This window comes from Delphinapterus leucas, chromosome 19, assembly GCF_059928025.1.
Source record: "Delphinapterus leucas isolate spDelLeu-1000000601 "Yukka" chromosome 19, BTC_Dleu_Yukka2, whole genome shotgun sequence".
In the NCBI taxonomy this organism is placed as follows: domain Eukaryota; kingdom Metazoa; phylum Chordata; class Mammalia; order Artiodactyla; family Monodontidae; genus Delphinapterus; species Delphinapterus leucas.
Window position 1 is genome coordinate 21,730,592 of NC_143147.1, and position 27,655 is coordinate 21,758,246.

Genomic DNA, 27,655 nt, shown 5'->3' on the forward strand with positions numbered 1-27,655 from the left:
ATGATAGGGAACTGACGATAACTTAAATGTTTATCTCTGGGGGAATGGGATAAAATATGGTGCATGTAATATGCTATAGTTAGAATCAACTAGGTATATACAATATAATGTAGTATTAATTGAAAAAAATGAGATCTACAATACAGTGAAGCTCATATATATATAAAATATACACACTCGGGAGCTCCCTGGTGGTCTAGTGGTCAGGATTCTGAGCTTTCACTGTCCTGGCTTGGGTTAAATCCCTGGTCAGGGAACTGAGGGCATGGCCAAAAAAAAAATACACACTCAAAACAACACAATACAAAAGCATACACACATATTCAAGCATATATATCAAACATAACACAGTATGTTTAAAAGGGAATGGGAGAGGGGATGAAGAGGAAAACTGATAAATAAAATAAGAGTCTTGTGCAGGCTGTGCCCTGAAATGAGAAGTATGACTAAGAATTCTCTGATTGTTTAAAAAAAAGCACATTACTACATGCTTAACAGTTCTTTCCTTGTCAGAGATGTCACAGTTCCAGAAAGACATACACACACGTGCACCAACAACACAAAGATGAAAATGTCATGAAGGATGCTGTTCTGAAATAACAATCTTATCTGTTTCATGTGACAATTTCTCTGTGATGACAAGACAGCAAAATGGGAGAAGCATAAAAGTTGTGTAAAAAAGAGGGTAATTTTGGACCGCTCATAAGGAAAAGAACACAGTTCTTTAATATCCACATATAGTGACAGATAAGGATTAAAGGAAAAAAAAAACTCAGAACATGATTCTCAATATCTTATGTTGCACAGTCAAAAAGAGTGGTAGAAAAACATTTTATAAGATTTAGTAAAAACATTTATTATAATAACACCTCTTCCAATCATTGCTTAATTCACCAATAAAAGGAAAACTACATTTTATTCCACTTATTTCCCAAAAGAACATCATTAACCATGTTGGTAATAACCAGCACACTTATAATCAATGTTGATGGTCTTGTAATCCTCCCCACACAGGCCAAATTTTAATGAAATATATTTGGTAATGTATTTTTTTCAAAAGACAAGCAACAGTTTGGCACCTAATATATAATCATAATGACCAAGTCAGGTGTGCAGTAAACCCCAGTACAGACTTTATTAGAGTTCAGTTATAAATACACAATCTCTTGACATTGAAGATGTAGTTCTTACAGATAAAGCCCAAAGGCAGGAAATGAATCTCCTCCCAAATGCTGCTTCTTATCTTTAAAGTAACCTCAAATTATTACTAAACTAATAAAGTAATTTTGTTTCAGAAAGTGATCTGATCTATTTTATTTTCAGCTTTTGATAAATCCAAGAATAAGATGGGGGATTATTGCTTTCTGTCTGACTGCACACACTGAAACACAACATGAAAATAAAGGAAAAACTTTTTTTTAATGTTTTTTATGGTGAAGCTAGAATAGGCAATATCAAAGCCTGTCAGTGTATGAGAAAGATGTGTATGGTTTTAGAAAACAGAAAGCTAATTTTGTTATTTAACAGCAAATTTAGAAGTAAGGCTTTTACCATCATCTAATTAGAAATTGTCAGTTAAAAATGATGACTAAAAAAGGTGCAATGAGATTGTATAGAAACCAAATAAAATAATGCAAAAATATAATTATGGTCATTACTGCCTTCTTTATAGAAAATTTTTCTAATATAATGGTTCTTAGCTAATGGCCACAACCCAAAATGAAGATCAAGATTCTATTAAAAAGTCACAAAAAAGCCAGGCTACCAAATATGAGTCTAATACAAAGTGCATGGAGACAGCACAAGTAACTTTCAGACGACTAATGATTAATGATGACAGTTATTCTACACAAAGAAGATATCATTTTTATTGTAGCAATATAGCTACCATTTATTATACTTCTATTCTGTGCCAGGCACTGTACTAGGCACTTAAGGTACCTCTAATACTTAAAATAAACGTTTAGATATTATAGAGATTTTCTTTAATGTGGAACTAAAACTAAAAAGATTAAACAATCTGCTCAAGATCTCAGAGCTAGGAAAGCAATGCAAAGTTTCTGGTTTAAGTTGGCAAATTAATACATGCTGCGCTCCAATAAAGATGTCAAAAAAAAAAAAAATACACGCTGCAGCCTCCTCCTCTTCCAAACCCTTAGAATGACAGAAAAGAAATCCATAATTATGCTGGAAAACAAGAAAGGGTGCTTTCAATAGACTAGAAACTTGAGGAAGATAGAAGACTAGAAACCAAACTGCCCAGAGGCTGAATGCTAGAAAAGATGGGAATGGTTCCAAGGGCACTACATGTTCTGAGGTAAGGGATACAAAGAGCAGAAGACGACAAAGATAAATTAACTGGGGTTTTTGCATTAGAAGCAGCAATGCAGGTGATCCTTACATGCTGCCTTTCTTGGAAAAGGTAAATAAAAAGATTCATTTCTGCCCTTAATTGAGAATAGTGAACATAGGAGCTTGAGTTAGCCTGGTGAAATTTTTATAATACCAAGGATAAAGAGAAAAATCCTAACACCTAAGAAGGAAGCTGGGAGTGAAAATTACTTACAAAGAATCAGATTGATATCAGGTGCCTCCATTTGGAAATAGTGGATATAAAAGGAAAACAAAGTGTTATTTTAAAGTTCTGAAGGAAAGTAATTTTGAACTTGGAATTCTGTATGTAGCCAAACTATCTTTCAAGAGTGAAGGCAAAATAAAGACATCTGGAGATGTGCAAGGATTCAAAGATTATCACCCACAGATACTCTCTAAAAGAATTACTTGAGAAAATACTAATGGAAGTACAAACAAAGAAGCAGGAAGCAGAAATCAACAATGCATGTACTGTTAAAAAAAAATACATGCAACTAAAATCTCAAATGTAATCAGCATAAGGTAACAGAGAAAGAGGAAAAAAGAGAAAAATGGAAGGAAGTAAAAAATTGCTGGGCTTCCCTGGTGGCACAGTGGTTAAGAATCTGCCTGCCAATGCAGGGGACACAGGTTCAAGCCCTGGTCTGGGAAGATCCCACATGCTGCGGACCAACTAAGCCCGTGCACCACAACTACTGAGCCTGTGCTCTAGAGCTTGCGTGCCACAACTACGGAGCCCGCGTGCCACAACTACTGAAGTCTGCGTGCCTAGAGCCCATGCTCCACAATAAGAGAAGCCACCGCAATGAAAAGCCAGTGCACCACAACGAAGAGTAGCCCCCGCTTGGTCTTCCCCGGTGGCACAGTGGTTAAGAATCCGCCTGCCAATGCAGGGGACATGGATTCGATCCCTGTTCTGAGAGGATCCCACATGCCGTGGAGCACTAAGCCCATAGGCCACAACTACTGAGCGTGAGCTCTAGAGCCCGAGAGCCACAACTACTGAGCACATGTGCCACAACTACTGAAGCCCGTGTGCCTAGAGCCCATGTTCCCCAACAAGAGAAGCCACCGCAATGAGAAGCCCACGTACCGCAATGAAGAGTAGCCCCTGCTTGCCACAACTAGAGAAAGCCTGTGCACAGCAACGAAGACCCAATGCAGCCAAAAATAAAATAAATTAAAAACAAATTGCTAAGGTTCTTGACTTGTTCAAGAGAGGATGTGAATATTCTATTCTAAACACCATTAGAATAATTTAAGTTTAATTATTGTGTTGAAATTTTAAGGGTAAACATTAAAATAACAGAAGGTAAAGCTCCCAAAGAGAAGGGTAAAATGGAACAACCACCATTACCACATCAACAAAAACTTAATCCAACAAACAGAAGAAAAAACAAGAAATATATGATTAATAAGCATGGTAAACAAGAGATATAAAATGGCAGGAATAAGTACAAACATCATAATCACCTATTTAAAAGACAAGAACAAAACACAGCTATATCCAAGAGATACAAAAAAAGGTAACGAACAAATGGATGAATTCAATAAAGCTGAAAATAAAGAGATGAAGAGAGACACAGCAGGAACACGCTAAAAAAAACCCAGCAAAATTAATTTAAAGAAATCTTAAGTCAAGGCAAAAACGGAACAACCCATGGAGATATTAATGAATCTTTACATAATTAACATAGTTCCAAACATATAAAAATAAAATTTATTTAAAAAGAAAAATCAACAAACTGTAACCATAGTGGAAAACTACCATACCATACTCAAGAGAAAAATCAAATAGATACCAAGTGAGAAAGGGTATAGACTTGAACAATGCAGTTAAGTTTGGACAGAGAATATAAACTCATTCCCGGGCCAGGGAGATGCAGACTATAGTAATCAACAGGGACTGGTAGAAACTATAGCTAACCAAAGAGTACAAGCCCCACCTAAAGGCAGTCACATTTAAAAAATTTTAAAGACTGTCATGACAGACAGCCAACTTGCTTGTGTCTATTAAATAAATGAATGCACAAATATACATACAAACATGAATATATATTCATATATATGTACATAAATGTTTGTTATAGTACAAGTATGTGTAGTACTTTAAAGAAAACAGAAAAAATTTTCATTTCAAATATACATGGATCAGTCACAAAATCTGCATTGAGCCATTAAGAAAATGTCAAGAAATTACAAAAAGCAGAAGTCACATGGACCATGTTCACAGGCAAAATGCACTAGGATTAATAATAGCAAGTGGGAAGGAAAAGACCAGATACCTGGAAATTAAAAACACAATTCTAAATGATTCCTTCATTAAAAAAAGAGAATCGAAACAAAAATTATGAACTACTTTTTAAAAAATATACAATGAGGTAGGCAAATAACAAAGCCTATGACATGCAAAGCAGGACTATGGAAAAATTTACAGCCATTAATAAATTTCTTAGGAAACAAAAAAGATGTTCAATTGAAGAATGTAAGAGAGAACAGACTAAGAACAAAGAAAGATTATATGGAAATAACAGAGAACAAAGTAATAAAATAGAAAACTAAAAGATAGTTGGATGACCAATAAAAAAAAGGTAATGCTTTGAAAAGGTAATATAATAGGTAAACTTTTACCAGGTATGATCAAGAAAAAAGGAAAGAAATTGCAAATAAACAACATCAGGGAAAAAAAAGAGACATAATTACAAATGCAGAAGAGATTTTTTGAAAGCATTTTAACTATTATTAAAATGCTCTACAAATATAATTTGAATCCCTAGAAAAATGAATGACTACTTAGGAAAATACAAAAAAACAAAATTAGCTGAAAATGTAGAAACTGAAACAGATTTAAAAAAGGAAGAAATTGAAATAGTCAAGGACCAAATGCAAAATATCACTGTGCATTTTAAAATATTTTAAAGGAACATATTTCCTCTGTTAAATGTTCTAAAGCAGAGGCTCTAAGATGTTTTGGCCTCAGGAAACTTTTACACTCAAAATTATTTAGGACCCAAAGAGCTTTCATTTATATGAGTTATACCTATCAATATTTACCACATTAGAAAGTAAAACAGAAAATTTTAAATACTTATTAATTCATTGAAAAACAGCAATAAACTCATTTCATACTAACCACAGTCTTATGAAAAAAAACTGTACTTTACCAAAAAAATTTAGTAAGAAGAGTGGCGGTGTTTTATATTTTTGCAAGTCTATTTAGCAGAAGATTTTTGGGTTTTCTCATATTGCTCTGTGTTCAATTTGTTGCAATTCACATGTACTGCAGTATCTAGGAAACTCCACTGTACATTTGCGAGAAAATGAGAGTAAAAAAGGCAAACAACGTCTTAGTATTATCATGAAAATAGTTTTGACTTTGCAGACCTCATGAAAGGATCTTGAGGACATCTAGGGGCCTCCAAATTACAACTGGAGAGCCACTGCTCTAGAAAAGAAAAAAAAGATGGAAAGCTACACCAACACCAGGTTAAAACAGAACAAGAAAACTAGGTCAGTGTGACTTAAGAGCAAATACTTACCTTATAACACACACAAAAATTAATTAAAAATGTATCAAAGACCTGTACCTAAGAGTTGAGACTCTTGGAAGAAAACAGGGGAAAAGCTTCATGACACTGGATTTGGCAGTGATTTACTGGATATGACACCAAAAGCACAGACAACAAAAGAAAATGTGATAAACTGGGCTTCAACAAAATTTAAAATTTTTGTGTATCAAAGGACACTATCAACAATGAGAAAGCAACCCATGGAATAGAAGAAAATATTCACAAGTCATATATCTGATAAGGGATTGATAACCAGAATAAACTCCTACAACTTAACAACAAAAAAACCCCTCAACTACCCAATTTAATAATGGGCAAAGGACTTGAACAGACATTTCTCTAAAATAGATCTACAAATGACCGATAAGCATATGAAAAGATGCTCAACAACATCCGTTATCAGGGAAATGCAATCAAAAACACAATGAGATATTACTTCACTACCATGAGAATAGCTATTATTAAAAAAATAATCAATAACTACTGAAAGGATTGGAAAGGATATGGAGAAACTGGAACCACTGTTCATTGCTGGCAGAAATGTAAAATGGTACAGCCACTGTGGAAAACAATATGGTGGTTCCTCAAAAACACAGAACTACCGTATGATCCAACAGTCCTACTTGGGTATATACTCAAAAGAAGTGAAAGCAGGGACTCAAAACATACTTGTACACAAATGTCATAGTGGCATTACTCACAATAGTCAAAAGCTGGAAAAAACCCAAGTGTCCATGACAGACGAATGCATAAGCAAAATGTGTTACATACATACAATGGAATGTTATGCAGCCTTAAAAAGGAAGGAAATTCTGACGTGCTACAGCATGGATGAACCTTGAGGACATTATGCTAAGTGAAATAAGCTGGTCACAAAAATACAAATACTGTATGATTCCACTTATATGTGGTAAGAAGAGTAGTCAAATTCACAAAAGTGGAATGGTGGTTTCCAGGAGCTAGGGGGAGGAGGAAATGCCTAATAAAAATTTCTGGCAATCCAGAGTTACTGACCAACTTTCACTAATTTATCCTGCATTAAGAAACACGAAAATCTCATGGCTTACAACACAAGGTTTATTTCTTGCTCATACTACCTATCTTCAACATGCTGTTCATATGGCAAAGGGAAAAAAAAGCAATGGCTAAATCAGGATATAGCTTATCACTTCCATTCACATTCCACACTTGCCAAAACAAGTCTCATGAATAAGCCTAGTATCAAGGGGCAGGAAGTATACTCTCCCAAAGGGAGAGGCATCTGATGGGAGGACTCCATAGAGATGGACCCAGTAGAGAGGGTTGCCCAATAAGACTTGGGGATGATAAATCTACAACAAAGGGGAACTCCCTTAATTTGAAAAAAGGTATTTACCATGAACCCAGAGCAAAAATAACTATTGTTATATATCAGCAATAAACACTTAGAAAATATAATAAATGTAACAATAAATTTAAAAGATCCCAACCAAGCATATGAGCTATGAAGCCAATTAACTATGTCATCTTAGGCAAACTCTGCTTGTTTCTTCAACTGTGAAATGAAGATGACAACCTATTTCATTGATTCTAAAACAAATTTTTCACTTTAACCTCTCAGAAACTGATGACTTCTTGAAAGAATAGCTGTCACCCAGAAAGCAATAATAATGCATCAATAGTATATGAACACTTTCCAGTGTCACTTTCTGATAACATCAAGAAAGCATCAATATCAAAGTATCTTACATTTGATAAAATACAGTAATATTTAATATTATTGTGATGATTACATGAGCTAATTCATATGAAACACTTAGAGCAGTACTTAACATATAGCAAGTTCTCAATAAATATTAGTTTTTTTATTCTTTGTCCCACTATATTTATCAAAACAGATTATGATGCTAGAGTAATTGAAATCAAATGGCACTGGAGCAGGATTAGAGAAAGAAATCAATGGAACAGAATAAACAGTCCAGAGAAAGAGACCTGCATATTTATGGGAATTTAATACATAATAAATGAATCATTTTATATCAGTGGGGAAGGTACATAATGGTAGTTCTCATCCTATCATACTCAATACCCCTCTTTCATAGGAAGACTTTGTAAATACTCCTTATCCATACTGAAAGAAAATGAAAAGATAATATAAACATCTACACACAATTCTTAAAAGTTATACATACACACACCCATTTCTTCTTTCTAACCCAGTTTTGGATACACACATACAACCTTACAGAACTAAAAAAATAAAGGGAAATTAATTTATAGGAGAATTATACTATATTTCAATATATAAATGCATAACCACATTAGAAGACAGTAAGTTGTCAAATGCTTCTAACAGGCAGAATCACTGTAATCACCATTAATGCTACAGATACAAATGCTGACTGTAGAACTGGTGACTCAAATACCACAAGTGACACTGGGGACGGTGACCTGATTTTCTTAAATTGGTGAACTCTTGGTAAAGAACAGAATAAGATACAATCTTCACGTAATCTATAAGACAGTCAAAAACAGGGGAAAATTTAGCCACATAAAAATAATACTTTTGCCACATAAAAATAATACTTTTTAAAAGTATTTAAAGTTTTATTTTATTTGGGGGAATTCCCTGGTGGACCAGTGGTTAGGACTCCGTGCTTCCACTGCAGGGGGCCCAGGTTCAATCCCTGATCAGGGAATTAGGATCCCAGAAGCCGTGTGGTGCAGCCAAAACAAAACAAAACAAAACTTTTATTTAATAAAAATAGAATGTGCAGGGACTTCCCTGGCAGTCCAGTGGCTAAGACTCTGTGCTTCCAATGCAGGGGGTGCAAGTTCAATCCCTGATTAGGGAGCTATGATCCCACATACTGTGCAGTGAGGGCCAACCCCCACCCCCCAACCAAAAAAAAAAAAAAAAGAATGTGCAAAACATATGTTGTGTTTACGTGTAAAAAGAACTTAGGTCCAAGGCTCATAAAATTATACCTTTTCATCTGTACACATGTTCAGAGGGATTTCACCTATATGAATGGGGGTAAATGAGAGGAAGAATATTTACAATTCCTGGCCCACATCAAATTGTTGTCAATACACTCTCTCTGAGTAACTGTGATAAGTAAAAGCCACTCCATAAGTTTCTTAATGCCTCTCTTGAAGCGCCGAAAACCCCTGGAATAAGACTGTTCAAAAAAAAAACTGAACAACTAGCTATCCATTTTGTTGAAAATTAATAGACCCATCTCCTCAAAATATTCCTAAATCACTGGAAGGCAGAGTTGTGTAATTTCACATGATAAAAACTACATCTCAACATAAGCTTGTGTTCCTTTTCCAACTAGTAAACAAGTTGACTCTGAAGTCTCTAGCTCTGCCAGTTCCTCAACTAACCCTTTTTCCATTGCTCTCTCAAACTTTTAAAACTCTATTACAAACAAACTGCCTCTCAGAGGCAATATATTATCATGTTTAAAAGCATGGACTTTGGTAACAGGCAGATCTTCTGGGATCAAAAACTAGCTCTATCACCTAAGTACTCTGTGTGTGATACAGGTTAATTAACTTCTTGACACCTCAGGTTCCTTAGCATAAAATCTCCCCTTTCCCTTCAGCTTCTTCCATTTTAAACATGTACAAAACACCTTCATCCTAAGAAAACAAAAACAAAAAGGAAATTTCCACCAACTCTACCATTATTCCTTCTATCAACTCCGTCTCCTCTCTTCCTGGTCAAACTCTTTCAAAATAAGACCATGAATTAAATCAAAGAAGTTAATGATCACGTAACAGAACAATAAAAGGGATGGAAAGGGAGACTGAAGAACTGAGAAAATACACCAAGGACTAAAACAACACCACTAGATAAATAAACACCACCAACAAATAAATTAGAAACAGCAAAAAAACAGAAAAGATCTAACTGAAATATTAACAAAGGTTTAAGATGATGATCTTTGATGCAGAGAAAAAGACAAAGATTGAGTAATTTCTCCAAATATCTGTTTAACTCTCTCATCTTACCCGACTATACTTTTTCTTCCTCCTTGTCATCTTCTAAACTAACATGTAATTTACTAATCTGTTAGGTTAACTATTTATCACCTCTCCTCCTCCCACTAGAATGTAAGTTCCAGAAAGGCAGTGGCTTTGTTGTTTCACTGACACAGAGGAGGGAATCACTAAATAGCTGAATGAACTAATGAATGCATGATGATATGGAAGACAAAGATGATCCTCCAAAAAGATAAAAGATAAAAAGCAAATGGATCAGAAAAAGTATTGACATGATGACGCTAAATTTCTATGAAATGAAGGAATAGTTAAATATTTAGGTAAAAAACAACAATGTATTCCAGAAAAAGTAATTCAAAATGATTTGCACCAAAACACACTGAACTTAAAGGATATAAAGAAAATACTCAGCAGCTGTCCAAGCCAATAAAAAAGTAAGTCAGTGAAAGTGGGATAAAATAATGACAGTATTTTACTTCCTCATAAAAATACTCGGCGCCAGGGAAAATAACTACAGTCTACAAAGTTTTGAAATAAATTGTTATTCTAGAAATTCTACAACCATTCAGATAGATTATTTAGGTGACTAAAGCAACAGGAAATCAATCACTCCTTAACAATTAAGAATTTAGGGGGGCTTCCCTGGTGGCGCAGTGGTTGAGAGTCCAACTGCTGATGCAGGGGACGCGGGTTCGTGCCCCGGTCCAGGAAGATCCCACATGCCGTGGAGCGGCTGGGCCCGTGAGCCATGGCCACTGAGCCTGCGCTCCGTGATGGGAGAGGCCACAACAGTGAGAGGCCCGTGTACTGCAAAAAAAAAAAAAAAAAAGCATTTCGGAAATAATGCCCCTATAAGCACATGTCGAAAAACTATGGGACAATGAAATTAAGCTGAAGACCTCAGAAATGGAAAACACTAGTAAAAGGACTAGTAGAGTGCACTGAATTGAATTAAATAAAAAAAACAAGGAATACAAAATACAGGAATACAAAAATGATTTAACTTCAAAAAATTAATGTAGATGGGGACGCGGTCTGAGGAGCAGCGGCGGGAGTTTCGAGACTAGGGCAGCGCCAAAGGCCACAGACACCCCAAAACACACCACCAGACATGGACCTGCCCACCAGAAAGACAAGATCCAGCCTCATCCACCAGAACACAGGCACTAGTCCCCTCCACCAGGAAACCTACACAACCCACGGAACCAACTTTAGCCCCTGGGGACAGACAACAAAAACAATGGGAACTACGAATCTGCAGCCTGCAAAAAGGAGACCCCAAACACAATAAGATAAGCAAAATGAGAAGACAGAAAAACACACAGCAGCTGAAGGAGCAAGATAAAAACCCACCAGACCTAACAAATAAAGAGGAAATAGGCAGTCTACCTGAAAAAGAATTCAGAATAATGATAGTAAAGATGATCCAAAATCTTGGAAATAGAATAAATGCAAGAAACATTTAACAAGGACCTAGAAGAACTAAAGAGGAAACAAGCAACGACGAACAACACAATAAATGAAATTAAAAATTCTCTAGAAGGGATCAATAGCAGAATAACTGAGGCAGAAGAACGGATAAGTGACCTGGAAGATAAAATAGTGGAAATAACTACTGCAGAGAAGAATAAAGAAAAAAGAATGAAAAGAACTGAGGACAGTCTCAGAGACCTCTGGGACAACATTAAATGCACCAACATTTGAATTATAGGGGTTCCAGAAGAAGAGAAAAAGAAAGGGACTGAGAAAATATTTAAGAGATTATAGTTGAAAACTTCCCTAATATGGGAAAGGAAATAGTTAATCAAGTCCAGGAAGCAGAGAGAGTCCCATACAGGATAAATCCAAGGAGAAACACGCCAAGACACATATTAATCAAACTGTCAAAAATTAAATACAAAGAAAACATATTAAAAGCAGCAAGGGAAAAATAACACACAAGGGAATCCCCATAAGGTTAACAGCTGATCTTTCAGCAGAAACTCTGCAAGCCAGGAGGCAGTGGCAGGACATATTTAAAGTGTTTTAATTTCTCCATCAAATCTCATTCAGATTTGATGGAGAAATTAAAAGCTTTACAGACGAGCAAAAGCTGAGAGAGTTCAGCACCACCAAACCAGCTTTACAACAAATGCTAAAGGAACTTCTCTAGGCAAGAAACACAAGAGAAGGAAAAGACCTACAATAACAAACCCAAAACAATTAAGAAAATGGTAATAGGAACATACATATCGATAATTACCTTAAATGTAAATGGATTAAATGCTCCCACCAAAAGACACAGACTGGCTGAATGGATACAAAAACAAGAACCATACATATGCTGTCTACAAGAGACCCACTTCAGACCTAGGGACACATACAGACTGAAAGTGAGGGGATGGAAAAAGATATTCCATGCAAATGGATATCAAAAGAAACCTGGAGTAGCAATTCTTGTATCAGACAAAATAGACTTTAAAATAAAGACTATTACAAGAGACAAAGAAGGACACTACATAATGATCAAGGGATCAATCCAAGAAGAAGATGTAACAATTGTAAATATTTATGCACCCAACACAGGAGCACCTCAATACATAAGGCAAATACTAACAGCCATAAAAGGGGAAATCGACAGTAACACATTCATAGTAGGGGACTTTAACACCCCACTTTCACCAATGGACAGATCATCCAAAATGAAAATAAATAAGGAAACACAAGCTTTAAATGATACATTAAACAAGATGGACTTAATTGATATTTATAGGATATTCCATCCAAAAACAACAGAATACACATTTTTCTCAAGTGCTCATGGAACATTCTCCAGGACAGATCATATCTTGGGTCACAAATCAAGCGTTGGTAAATTTAAGAAGATTGAAATTGTATCAAGTATCTTTTCCAACCACAACACTATGAGACTAGATATCAATTACAGGAAAAAATCTGTAAAAAATACAAACACATGGAGGCTAAACAATACACTACTTAATAATGAAGTGATCACTGGAGAAATCAAAGAGGAAATCAAAAAATACCTAGAAACAAATGACAATGAGACATGATGACCCAAAACCTATGGGATGCAGCAAAAGCAGCTCTAAGAGGGAAGTTTATAGCAATACAATCCTACCTTAAGAAACAGGAAACATCTCAAATAAACAACCTAACCTTGCACCTAAAGCAATTAGAGAAAGAACAAAAAAACCCAAGTTAGCAGAAGGAAAGAAATCATAAAGATCAGATCAGAAATAAATGAAAAAGAAATGAAGGAAACGATAGCAAAGATCAATAAAACTAAAAGCTGGTTCTTTGAGAAGATAAACAAAATTGATAAACCATTAGCCAGACTCATCAAGAAAAAAAGGGAGAAGACTCAAATCAGTAGAATTAGAAATGAAAAAGGAGAAGTAACAACTGACACTGCAGAAATACAAAGGATCATGAGACATTACTACAAGCAACTCTATGCCAATAAAATGGACAACCTGGAAGAAATGGACAAATTCTTAGAAATGCACAACCTGTCAAGACTGAACCAGGAAGAAATAGAAAATATGAACAGACCAGTCACAAGCACTGAAATTGAAACTGTGATTAAAAATCTTCCACCAAACAAAAGCCCAGGACCAGATGGCTTCACAGGCAAATTCTATCAAACATTTAGAGAAGAGCTAACACCTATCCTTCTCAAACTCTTCCAAAATATAGCAGAGGGAGCAACATTCCCAAACTCATTCTACAAGGCCACCATCACCCTGATACCAAAACCAGACAAAGATGTCACAAAGAAAGAAAACTACAGGCCAATAACACTGATGAACATAGATGCAAAAATCCTCAACAAAATACTACCAAACAGAATCCAACAGCACATTAAAAGGATCATACACCATGATCTAGTGGGGTTTATCCCAGGAATGCAAGGATTCTTCAATATATGCAAATCAATCAACATGATACACCATATTAACAAATTGAAGGAGAAAAACCATATGATCATCTCAACAAGATGCAGAGAAAGCTTTCGACAAAATTCAACACCCATTTATGATAAAAACCCTCCAGAAAGTAGGCAGAGAGGGAACTTTCCTCAACATAATAAAGGCCATATATGACAAACCCACAGCCAACATCGTCCTCAATGGTGAAAAACTGAAAACATTTCCATTAAGATCAGGAACAAGACAAGGTTGCCCACTCTCACCACTCTTATTCAACATAGTTTTGGAAGTTTTAGCCACAGCAATCAGAGAAGAAAAAGAAATAAAAGGAATCCAAATTGGAAAAGAAGAAGTAAAGCTGTCACTGTTTGCAGATGACATGATACTATACATAGAGAATCCTAAAGATGCTACCAGAAAACTACTAGAGCTAATCAATGAATTTGGTAAAGTAGCAGGATACAAAATTAATGCACAGAAATCTCTGGCATTCCTATACACTAATGATGAAAAATCTGAAAATGAAATTAAGAAAACACTCCCATTTACCACTGCAACAAAAAGAATAAAATAACTAGGAATAAACCTACCTAAGGAGACAAAAGACCTGTATGAAGAAAGTTATAAGACACTGATGAAAGAAATTAAAGATGATACAAATAGATGGAGAGATATACCATGTTCTTGGATTGGAAGAATCAACATTGTGAAAATGACTATACTACCCAAAGTAGTCTACAGATTCAATGCAATCCCTATCAAACTACCAATGGCATTTTTCACAGAACTAGAACAAAAACTTTCACAATTGGTATGGAAACACAAAAGACCCCAAAGAGCAAAAGCAATCTTGAGAACAAAATATGGAGCTGGAGGAATCAGGCTCCCAGACTTCAGACTATACTACAAGGCTACAGTAATCAAGACAGTATGGTACTGGCACAAAAACATACAGATCAATGGAACAGGATAGAAAGCCCAGAGATAAACCCATGCACATATGGTCACCTTATCTTTGATAAAGGAGGCAAGAATATACAGTGGAGAAAAGACAGCCTCTTCAATAAGTGGTGCTGGGAAATCTGGACAGCTACATATAAAAGTATGAGATTAGAACACTCCCTAACACCATACACAAAAATAAGCTCAAAATGGATTAAAGATCTAAATGTAAGGCCAGATACTATCAAACTCTTTGAGGAAAACATAGGCAGAACACTCTATGACATAAATCACAGCAAGATCCTTTTTGATCCACCTCCTAGAGAAATGGAAATAAAAACAAATGGGACCTAATGAAACTTAAAAGCTTTTGCACAGCAAAGGAAACCATAAACAAGATGAAAAGACAACCCTCAGAATGGGAGAAAATATTTGCAAATGAAGCAACTAACAAAGGATTAATCTCCAAAATTTACAAGCAGTTCATGCAGCTCAGTAACAAAAAAACAAACAACCCAATCCAAAACTGGGCAGAAGACCTAAATAGACGTTTCTCCAAAGAAGATATACAGATTGCCAACAAACACATGAAAGAATGCTCAACGTCATTAACCACTAGAGAAATGCAAATCAAAACTACAATGAGATATCATCTCACACCATTCAGAATGGCCATCATCAAAAAACCTACAAACAATGAATGCTGGAGAGGGTGTGGAGAAAAGGGAACAGTCTTGCAAGAGAATTTCTCTGACTTCAAGTACTTCTAGTTGGAGACATCAGGATTAACCAGGATTATTAACCTCATGAAATACAATTCAAGCGACTGTACAAATATTGACTCTCCACTATGGAGAACAGTATGGAGGTTCCTTAAAAAACTACAAATAGAACTACCATATAACCCAGCAATCCCACTACTGGGCATATACCCTGAGAAAACCATAATTCAAAAAGAGTCATGTACCAAAATGTTCATTGCAGCTCTATTTACAATAGCCAGGAGATGGAAGCAACCTAAGTGTCCATCAACATATGAATGGATAAAGAAGATGTGGCACATATATACAATGGAATATTACTCAACCATAAAAAGGAATGAAACTGAGTTATTTGTAGTGAGGTGGATGGACCTACAGACTGTCATACAGAGTGAAGTAAGTCAGAAAGAGAAAAACAAATACCGTATGCTAACACATATATATGGAATCTTAGGAAAAAAAAAAAAGGTCATGAAGAACCTAGGGGTAAGACAGGAATAAAGACACAGACCTACTAGAGAATGGACTTGAGGATATGGAGAGGGGGAAGGATAAGCTGTGACAAAGTGAGAGAGTGGCACGGACATATATACACTACCAAACGTCAAATAGATAGCTAGTGGGAAGCAGCCGCCTAGCACAGGGAGATCAGCTAGGTGCTTTGTGACCACCTAGAGGGGTAGGATAGGGAGGGTGGGAAGGAGCGAGACACAAGAGGGAAGAGATACGGGAACATGTGTGTATGTATAACTGATTCACTTTGTTATAAAGCAGAAACTAACACACCATTGTAAAACAATTATACTCCAATAAAGATGTTAAAAAAATTAATGTAAACTCACATTGATGCTAAAAAAATTAAAATTTAAAATCATTTATGATAAAAATTCATAGTAAACTAGAAATAGTAGCTAAAATGTAAAGCGAACATCACATTTGAGAAATTTTATAAGCAATTTCCATTAGTCAGCAATGTAACAAAGTTTCTATCATTGCCTCTCTCTATATATTGTAGTTTTCAGACAACGTAATAAGACACACTCATAATCACAGCAAAAGATAAGAAATATGAGGTAAAAGAATTGAAAAGAGACAAAATTATCCTTATTTATAGACACTATGTCTACAAAGGAAATCCAAAAGAATCATCAGGTAAACTATTAGAACTATATAGGTACTAGAATTAAATCAACAATAACAAAAAAATCAGAAGCTTTTACACATACTAGTAAAAATAAATTAGAAAAAATCCACTTATACGATAACAAGGGCTACAAGGTACCTAGAAATAAATCCAACAAAAGGTGGGTGTGACCCTCATGGAAGAAACAATAAAACTGTACTAAAGGACATATAAAACACCTGAACAAATAAAAAAAATATGCTATCTTTATATATGAAAAGAGTGAAATATTAAAATAATTCTCTTCTAATGTATAAATTCAATGCAATTCCAATCAAAATCCCTAATTTTATTATGAAACTGAAGGTGACATTAAAACATTTAAATGACTTAAGGCAATTTTAAAGAATAAGATAGAGCACTACAGTAGAGAATAGGCTGAACAGAATAGCAAGACAATGAATGACTTTGCAGATCAAAAATGAAGATTTCGGTCTTTAAGAGCAATGGGAAGTCAACAGTGATTTTAAAACAAGTAAGACGACTTTGTCAAAAGTGTGCAAAAATGTACTGGAGAGGCTCAAAAGACAAACTGGGATGTCACTGAAAATGGTGGTATGGACCTAACAGAAATTCTCTTTTCCAAAACAGCAAGAAAATACTGGCAAAAAAGGTCAGAATCAGCTTTTTTAGAACTCTGGAAATTAACCAAAGGCTTACAGTAGTCCAGGGAGCATTTATTCAAGAACTGAATATTGGTAAGAACTCTGTGGTGTTTTAACTTGCCCTATTTCCATCATCCCCTCCCTAGTGCCATGGTAGCCTAAAAACAAGAGACCACAATCATAGTACAGTAGAAAAATCAGCAGTCTGGCAGCCATTGCAAAGGGCAGATGAAGTTCCTTGAAAACCTCATCCCAGAGAATTATTGGACCTGTCTGGTGGTTCCCTGGAAGACACCACTCACAAGGCTGTCTTTATCTGACTTGACAGAGTTGCTGATGTAAAACAGCCTTCTCCTTGGGAGTATCTGTCAAAAACGATCAAAGACAACTGTTGAACTTCAGGGTGGCCTGAGGCAGTGGGTAACAGTTTTAACAGCTGGGGAAAACAACCGGTTAACCAAAAAGCTTAAAAGGAAGCAAAGCAGAGGAACAGAATGTTCATATGGGCTTGAAATCCCCAAAATATTCCTAGGGATCATGAAGATCACATGCATACACAGACCTTTGAGCATGATCAGGAAAGACCTAAGAAGGTCCTAAACTCTCAAGACAGATCTTGAGGACTGACATCAGGCTCTGCACAAGCAAGAACTGAAGGATAAGGCAAAGTTGTAAAATGCCTGGCTATGTGTTGAAGGCATACCCCAACATGCATACAGTGCCTCTTGGCAGATTTGTGACTTATTAGTTACAGGTGTTTAAGAAAGTCTCTGTCAGCTCACTAGCTGACCACGAAGCTAACCAAGTGGACTTCAGTGGCCACACACAACTATGAATACAGACTTTAAGAATTAGTTCAGGGAATTCCCTGGCAGTTCAGTGGTTGAGACTCAGCACTTGCACTGCCGTGGGCCCAGATTCAATCCCCGGTCCAGGAACTAAGATCCCACAAGCCACGTGGTGTGTCCAAAAAAACCAAAACACAAACAATTAGCTCAGAAAAGTCACTAAGCAAAAAACAACAGCCAATAAAACCCAGCAAAAACAACCAACCTTGGGAAGAGGGGAAGACCTGATTTCCACAGTTGCCATTTCTATTATTTTAAATGTTCAGTTTTCAACCCCAATTTATGAGACATACAAAGAAACAAGAAAGTACAGTCCACACACAGAATAAACACATTCAATGAACTAAAGGAAACTGTCTAAAAAACTAAAGAAAAGTATGAGAATATCTCACCAAATTGAGAATACCAATAAAAAGAATTTACAAAACAAAAACAAACCTCAGGAGTTGAAAATACAACAACGCATTATATCTCAGACAAAGGAGATGTAAAAAACATAATCCACCCGTATGTCAACATAAGTAAATCTGGCTAAACAGATTTAACCAGAGATTCACAAAGCAACTTTAAAGTCTATGAGGGCACATGATTAATACCACCATTTCTTTCCTAGAAAAGAACAAAAATTCCTACTTCATCTCATCTTCATAATCTGGATGATCTCAGCCACTTCGGTAATGCTCTTATCCTACTGGCATAAGAAGAACAGAATCCTCTTGCTGTCGCTCCCACTCCTCACAAAATTCTATCATTTAATGTTGTCCTTTGCTCTCTTCTTGCATTTTCTTACATATCCATTTCACTCACGGATAGCAGGTTAAGGGATGAATTTTTTTTTTTTTTTTGCAGTATGCGGGCCTCTCACTGCTGTGGTCTCTCCCATAGCGGAGCGCAGGCTCAGCGGCCATGGCTCACGGGCCTAGCTGCTCCGCGGCATGTGGCATCTTCCCGGACCAGGGCACGAACCTGTGTCCCCTGCATCGGCAGGCAGACTCTCAACCACTGCGCCACCAGGGGAGCCCAAGGGATGAATTTTTAGCAAAGCTACACAGTTACTTAAAATCTCTCACTGCTTATACTGCTATTAGATATATTCAGTATCATCAATCTCTAGGAATTCAGTTTAGTAGCATATGATAAAAACGTAAAAAATTCTTAGCCATCATTAAAATAACCCAAATTTCCTGCCATTTTCACAAATAATATGCTTTGTCATGTCCATATAAAACTGTCATTTTATTCAAACTATACAAGACTATCTCCAGAGAAATAGGAAATTATGAGACTGATAACTGATGAAAAACTGAAACTGAAACACTTCCTTGATTCAGATGTACTATAATGTTCAGAGAGATTAAAATTTTAACTTTTTCTTACCATTAGCAAGTCAAACAGGCTTCCAACGAAAAAAAGATTCATTTTAGGAAAAACAGACTTATGAAGACTACTTTAGTTATTCAAGAAAGTGTTTTTATTTTTTTTTATCTGGGGGAACTATTTATTTATTTATTGGCCACGCAGCATGTGGGATCTTAGTTCCCCGACCAGGGATGGAACGCGCACCCCTTGCATTGGGAGCACGGAGTCTTAACCACTGGACTACCAGGGGAGTCCCAAGAAAGTGTTTTTAAAAGACTGGAGTTCGGACTTCCCTGGTGGTGCAGTCATTAAGAATCCGCCTGCCAATGCAGGGGACACAGGTTTGAGCCCTGGTCCAGAATATCCCACATGCTGAGGAGCAACTAAGCCCATAAGCCCATGAACCACAACTACTGAGTCTGCACTCTAGAGCCCGTGAGCCACAACTACTGAGCCCACACACCACAACTACTGAGCCCACGTGCCACAACTACTGAAGCCCATGCCCTACAGCCCATGCTCTGCCACAAGAGAAGCCACCACAATGAGAAGCCTACGCACCGCAATGAAGAGCAGCCCCTGCTCGCCGCAACTAGAGAAAGCCCACATGCAGCAACGAACACCCAACTCAGCCAAAAAATTAAAAAAAATTAAAGACCTACTGCTTCTATAAAAAAATAAATAAATGAAAGATAAAAGACTGGAGTTAAAGTGGTGAGAGATTAAGAAATAGGAATAACCTTCCCAGACTGCAAACAATACTACAAAGCTACAGTGATCAAAACAGTGTGTTACTGGCACAAACACAGACATATGGATCAACGGGACAGAACAGAGAGCTCAGAAATAAACCCACACACCTACAGTCAATTAATCTTCAACAAAGGAGGCAAGAATATAAGATGGCAAAAAGACAGTCTCTTCAGTAAACGGTGCTGGGAAAGTTGGACAGCGGCATGTAAATCAATAAAGTTAGAACACACCCTCACACCATGCACAAAAATAAACTCGAAATGGCTTAAAGACTTAAACACAAGATATGACACCATAATGCTCCTAGAAGAAATCATAAGCAAAACATTCTCTGACATAAATCATACCAACGTTTTCTTAGGTCAGTGTCCCAAGGCAATAGAAATAAAAACAAAAATAAACAAATGGGACCTAATCAAATTTGCAAGCTTTTGCACAGCAAAGGAAACCAAAAGCAAAACGAAAAGACAACCTACAGAATGGGAGAAAACATCTGCAAATGATGCAACCGACAAGGGCTTAATCTCCAAAATATATAAACAGCTCATACAACTCAACAACAACAGAACAAACAACCCAACTGAAAAATCAGCAGAAGACCTAAATAGACATTTCTCCAAAGAAGACCTACAGATGGCCCTAGGCACATGAAAAGGTGCTCAACATCACTAATTATTAGAGAAATTCAAATCAAAACTACAATGAGGTACCACTTCATATCAGTCAGAATGGCCATCATTAAAAAATCTACAAATAACAAGTGCTGGAGAGGCTATGGAGAAAAGGGGACCCTCCTACTCTGTTGGTGGGAATGTAAGTTGGTACAGCCGCTATGGAAAACAGTATGGAAGTTCCTCAGAAAACTAAAAATAGAACTACCATATGATCCAGCAATCCCACTCCCGGGCATATATATCTGGACAAAACTATAATTAGAAAAGATACATGCACCCCTATGTTCATAGCAGCACTATTCACAAACAGCCAAATGTCCATCAACAGGTGAATGGATAAAGAAGATGTGGTACATATATAAAATGGAATATTACTCAGCCATAAATAAGAATGGAATAATGCCATTTGCAGCAACACAGATAGACCTAGAGATTATCATACTAAGCAAAGTAAGTCAGAAAGAGAAAGACAAATACCATATGATATCACTTATATGTGGAATCTAAAATAAGATACAAATCAACGTATCTACAAAACAAAAACAGGGACTTCCCTGGTGGTCCAATGGTTAAGCCTCCGCACTCCCAATGCAGGGGGCCAGGGTTCAATCCCTGGTCAGGGAACTAGATCTCTCATGCCGCAACTAAACATCCCGTATGCAGCAACGAAGATCCCACTTGCTGCAACTAAGACCCGGCGCACACAAATAATTAAATAAATAATAAATATTTTTTAAAAACCCAAAACAAGGGCTTCCCTGATGGTGCAGTGGTTGAGAGTCCGCCTGCCGATGCAGGGGACACGGGTTCGTGCCCCGGTCCAGAAAGATCCCACATGCCGAGGAGCGGCTGGGCCCGTGAGCCATGGCCGCTGAGCCTGCGCGTCCGGAGCCTGTGCTCCGCAACGGGAGAGGCCACAACAGTGAGAGGCCCGCATACCGCAAAACAAAAACAGACTCACAGATATAGAGAACAGACTTGTGGTTGCTGCGGGGTGGGGGAGGCGGGAGGGAAGGAATGGGAGTTTGGGATAGCAGAGGAAAACTATTATATATAGGATGGATAAACAACAAGGTCCTTCTGTAGGGCACAGGAAACTATATTCAATCCTGTGACAAACCAATGGAAAAGAATATGAAAAAGAATATATATATGTGTGTAACTGAGTCACTTTGCTGTACAGAAGAAATTAACACAACACTGTAAATCAACTATACTTCAATAAAATTTAAAAAAAGAAATAGTAAAAGCAATGAAAATACACCATGTAATCCAGTAATCTGCAAATGTTTCTAATTTGGGGGATATACAAATACAGTCATGTATTTTTTAAAGCACTGATTTCCTTCTGTTCTTCAAAAATTATAACAACGAAATGAATACAATTTTGAAAAAAAAGAAAAAAGCTCATACTGTCACCAAAAAAACCCAAACCAATTCTATTTTCCACTTATATATCCATATAGTTCTGTACAACCATATATACATATTCAATTTTGTATTCTGCTTATTTCATCTTCTTTCATGCTTTTAAATGGTTCCAGTACTCTCTCTCATTATGACTTCTATCAGATTAAATGTGTTATTTCCTGTTATATTTTAATATGATTTGGAAGCTAAGTATCTTACAGGAAATTCTTAAAATTCACCATAAATTTTTCTTAAAAATTATTTTTCAATTATAAAAACTATTGTGGAAAATTTAGAAAATACAGAAAAGCATAAAAAACAAAATAACCACTCATAAGTCCACCAACGACAACTACCATAAATATTCTGAAATGCTCTCTTTACTCTTTTTTCCTTTCATTTTATTTCTAACAATTCTGTAATATACACTGCACCTCACTTTACTTAGCCATGCTTTCACTGTTGAAGGTTGGACTGGTTCTAAGATTTTACTATCATAAACAACCGTGAAATAAAGACTTCTGAATACCTACAAATCTTTAATGCAAACTTCTGGCAACTTCCTCAGGAGAGAATTTTAGAAGGGAAAATTCTGGCACAGCCTCTGTCTTCTGATTGATACAATGGGTTAAATATACTTGATTCTTAAAGGATTGATACAAATTGCAAAACTGCCTTCCAAAAAGGGGCAATGATTTACAAGAACAAAATTTTGAATTTCAGAATTTCCCATTTCACCAAAACCTTGCCATTATCATTTTTTAAAGTATTTTCTAACATAGTAAAAAAAAAAAAAAAAATGGCAGCTTACTGTTGCCCTAATTTACATTTCTTAGATATACTAAGATTAAATATTTTTAATGTTTATTAAATATTTCCATTTCTTCTACATTTCTCTGTGTATTTTCCTTAGTTTTCTGCTGGAGTTTTAATGTTTTCCTTATAGTTTTTGTAACTGTTCTATAGTTTATGAAAATGAAAGCTTAACCTATAAAAGGACTATACCATGGCTTCTGAGTCCTCAAAGTACAATTATTATCATCTACCATTTATCTAACATATTTGATATATACACAAAAAACTAAATTAATGAACTTAAGCTATCTATTTTAACTTAATATTCTCTTTTAAAGAGATCAAGAAGTTTTGCATCTTTATCCAACAGTGACAATTCTCAGGTTGTATGGATCATACCTCTTCATGGCATATGAATTATATTACAAAACTGGATCTCACAAGGTTATTATTATCTAGAAATGAGCATTTCAATTGCCAAGACTAAAAGAAAAATTCATTATGTTCTGCAAAATAAGCAAGCATTTATCACGGAGAAATATCTAAAAGGAAGTTCCATGTTTGTCATGCAACATCTATTTTAGTCACTAGCCACTTTATAACACTTGTGAAATACTGCTTGTCACACATACTTTGGATAATTGTATACATCATGGGTCAGCAAGTTACAGCCAAATCTCAGCCATCCCCACTTTTGTAAATAAAGTTTTATTAGAACACATTTATTAGTCATGCTCATTCATTTACATATTATCTAATGGCTGCTTTCACACTAGGAGATCAAAGTTGACTACTTAGCTTGCAAAGCCTAAAACATCTACTCTCTGGCTCTTTACAATATAGACAGCTAAAACATCTGAGTAAATGATTTTACTCATTCTTAGAAGCCAGCACAAACATTCGGATCCTAACTCATGGAGCTCATACTCTAGTACAGTGAAAGACTTGTATGCAACTAACTTATAATACAAGATATAAAAAGCTAAGTGCTCTAAGAAAGGTAAAGAGTGTCAGAAAAAAAAGAGTCTTTCTAGTGGGGAAAATCTTGAAGGAAGCAACTTTTGCACTGGGTTTTAAAGGATGGCTATAATTTGGACATATAGGATGGAGAGACTTCCAGTGTGAAGAAAAGTAGAGTTGTGAAAGAATACAAACATAACAGTGTACTTTGCATGGAGAAGCACAATTAGGAGAAAATGCTAATAAGTCCTTTGAAGCCAAAGCATAGGGAAGGCTTTCAATGTCAGGGTGAGCAGTTTAGATTTTAAATACAATTAGGTTCAAGAGTAAGGAAGTTAACAGTGATTAGAACTGTGCTTTCGGAAGATCAATCTATCAACAGTATTTGAAATGAATTTGAGGAGAGAAAGGTGATAAGGAAATTGTTACAAAGCTATAATAATCCATGACAGAAGTAATGAAGGTGGTGGCAATGGGAATGGAAAGAGGAGAGACTGGAAAAAAAATGAAACAAACACACTATCTTAGCAAAACCACTCAAACACTTATTATCAGACAGCAGCATTTGGATATAATATAAACCTTACTCATATGGAGTAAAAACTCTTCATCTCCTCTACCTTTGAACAAAATGATAATTGTTTCTATTTAGTTCTGATAATTTCAAAAAGAGGGACTATTTCAATAATAATTTAAAGTGCTGGACTACCACTTTCTCCCATTTTTAAACTAACTCTGGATACAAACACACACTGAAACAGAATTCGCTTGCTAGGGCTCCCTCTGCTTGACCACTGGAATAAAAGTCTGATCTTAAATTTGGGCTCTTAGTTGCTTCTGCTGAATTCCTGAAAATAAGAATAGTTGGATTTGCTTCAGAAGCTCCTCACCAGGTTTATCAAATGCCCTCCTCAGGAGGGGAAACATAAAATATCTTTCTCTGTATTTTCCAAAACACCAATAATTTTATTATTTCTTAACTGATTAATTTTTAAAGAAGAGAGTTTTAGATTCACTGACATAGAGAAGAGACTTGTGGTTATCAAGGGGGAGGTGGGTGGGAGAGGAATTGATTGGGAGTTTGGGATTAGCAGATGCAAACTATTTTATATAGAATGGATAAACAACAAGGTCCTACTGTATAGCACAGGAAACTATATTCAATATCCTGTGATAAACCATAATGGAAAAGAATATGAAAAAGAATGTGTGTGTGTATGTGTGTATGTGTGTGTGTGTGTGTGTGTGTGTGTGTGTATAAACTGAGTCACTTTGCTGTACAGCAGAAATTAACATAACATTGTAAATTAACTATATTTCAATAAAATAAATTTTTTAAAAAGAAGAGTTTTATATTCAAAGCTCAAAAACATTTAAATAATATACAAATAATATAAGCTGGAATTCACCAGACTGATGTTTTATAGGTAAGGAAATTATTCTAAAGACCGGTTTTATATTCTCTGCTCATTAAGAACTAAACTGCATCTCCCTGTCAGTTGGCTTCTGGCTGGGTTCTACCAATAGAATACAAAAACAGTATATTGGAGGGTAGGAGAAAGGGAGAAGACGAGGTATTTCTCCCTGCCTCTCTCTCTACCTAAGACTGAATCTCCCCATGGCTTCAACTCCTTTTGGAAAAGTCCATTTCCCACCAAGTAACCCTAGCCTCTGGCCTCCAGGTCCAACTCCTACCTGTATCCCTCCATTTATCACTTCTTGCCTTTTACTACTACTAATCTCTGGGTTGCTTCACCATCTCTTGTAGCTTCTCAAGTCTTCCATCACCCATGTAACCAATACTCTGCATTAAAGTCTCTCTACGTAAAAGGAAGGAGGGTGGGAGGAAGGGAGGGAAGAGCAAAATGGCCCTAGGCCTTTCTTTTCTGACTCTAGTGTACCCACCGTCCAGCTTCCACTAGCCTCATTTCACAATGGAAAAGAAACAGCAATCACATCAGTAAACTTTCTAGATCACTTGTATAAACCCATCCTTCTCAAACTGGAGTATATGTTGCTTTGCATTACGTGGGTATGCCAGGATGATTTATGTGAAACTACAAGATAACCATGACGTATTTTTCTGTTGTGTCTACAGTGATTTTAAAAAATTATTTGTATATTAAAACAAACCACAAGGGTAGTGTCAATTCAATGGGGAAGAGCCTTCAACAAATGGTGTTGGGACAACTGGATATCCATCCACATGCAAAGAGTGAAACTGAACCCCCATCTCATAACCGTATAAAAATAAACTCAAAATGGATCATAGATGTAATTTTAGAACTAAAACTACAAAATTCTTAGAAGAAAACATAGGCGTAAATCTTTGTGACCCTGGATTAAGCAATGGTTTCTTAGGTATGACACCAAAGCAGTAGCAACCTAAGAAAAAAAATATATTGGACTTCCTCAAAATTGAACTTTTGTACTTCAAAGGACGTTATCAAGAAAGTGAAAAGACAATTCACAGAATGGGAGAAAATATTTACAAATTACATCTAATAAGTGACTTGTATCTAGAATGTATAAAGGAATCTTACAACTCATAACAAAATGACAACCCAATTAAAAACTAGGCAAATGATATGAACAGACATTTCTCTAAAGATGATACATAAATGGCCAATATCCTTGGTCGTAAGTAAAATGCAAATCAAAACCACAATGAGATAGTTGTCTGGGGCATAATGTGGGGAAGCAAACTAACTGCAAAGGGGCGTTAAAGAACTTTCAGGGAAGAGAGAAATATTCTACAATACATCTTGACTGGGGCGTATATGTTTGTCAAAAGTCACCAACCTGTACACTTAAAATCCATAAGTTTATATGCAAATTATATGTAAATTATCAACTTTTTAAAAAGTAAGCCATCTAGAGTCTATTTCTTCAACAGAAGAAAAGAAGCAAAGGATCAAATATGTTCAATTACCTAACTATGCTATTATATAATTAGTAAAAACTGAAAGAGAAGTGATTTTTTCGGCCAGAGCAAAGGAAGTATGAAATTGATACAAAGTCTTTTAGAAATACAGAAAATGACTGAAGTATTAAATAAGCACACATTTGGGGGTTTTATAAACTGCTGTAAACTGGGGCTTCATAGGAAAACACTGTTTTGGCTGCTAAAACATAAAATGTTCATATTAGATGTCATTATCATCAATGCTAACTTTATACACTACCATATTACAACTGAATAACTACACTTAGCAGACACTGAGTAACCACAAAAGTAGTCTCATAAGAAACTACTTTGCTAATAAAAATTTCTAGGAAACTGGCAACATCTTAATAGCTTATTTCCAGGGATCTTTACAGCAACAATTTTGTTATATATCAGTATTATTGTCTGAAATTACACTGTATAACTGCTTAAAAATAACTGAAGTTCCTAGCCTTGGGGAAAAAAAAATCTCTTAGATTATCCATGTATCACCTACAAAAAAAAAAAAGTAGACCTTTCTTCTTTATTGTTTTTGATAATTCTATAAATTATAA

The 27,655-nt window shown here is 35.9% G+C and overlaps 1 protein-coding gene across 7 annotated transcripts in view; it reads right to left on the reverse strand.

Moving 5' to 3' along the window:
* The window catches only part of NSRP1 (nuclear speckle splicing regulatory protein 1), an 82,175-nt gene that overhangs the window by 53,024 nt on the left and 1,496 nt on the right, over positions 1-27,655 (reverse strand). The window lies entirely within an intron of this gene.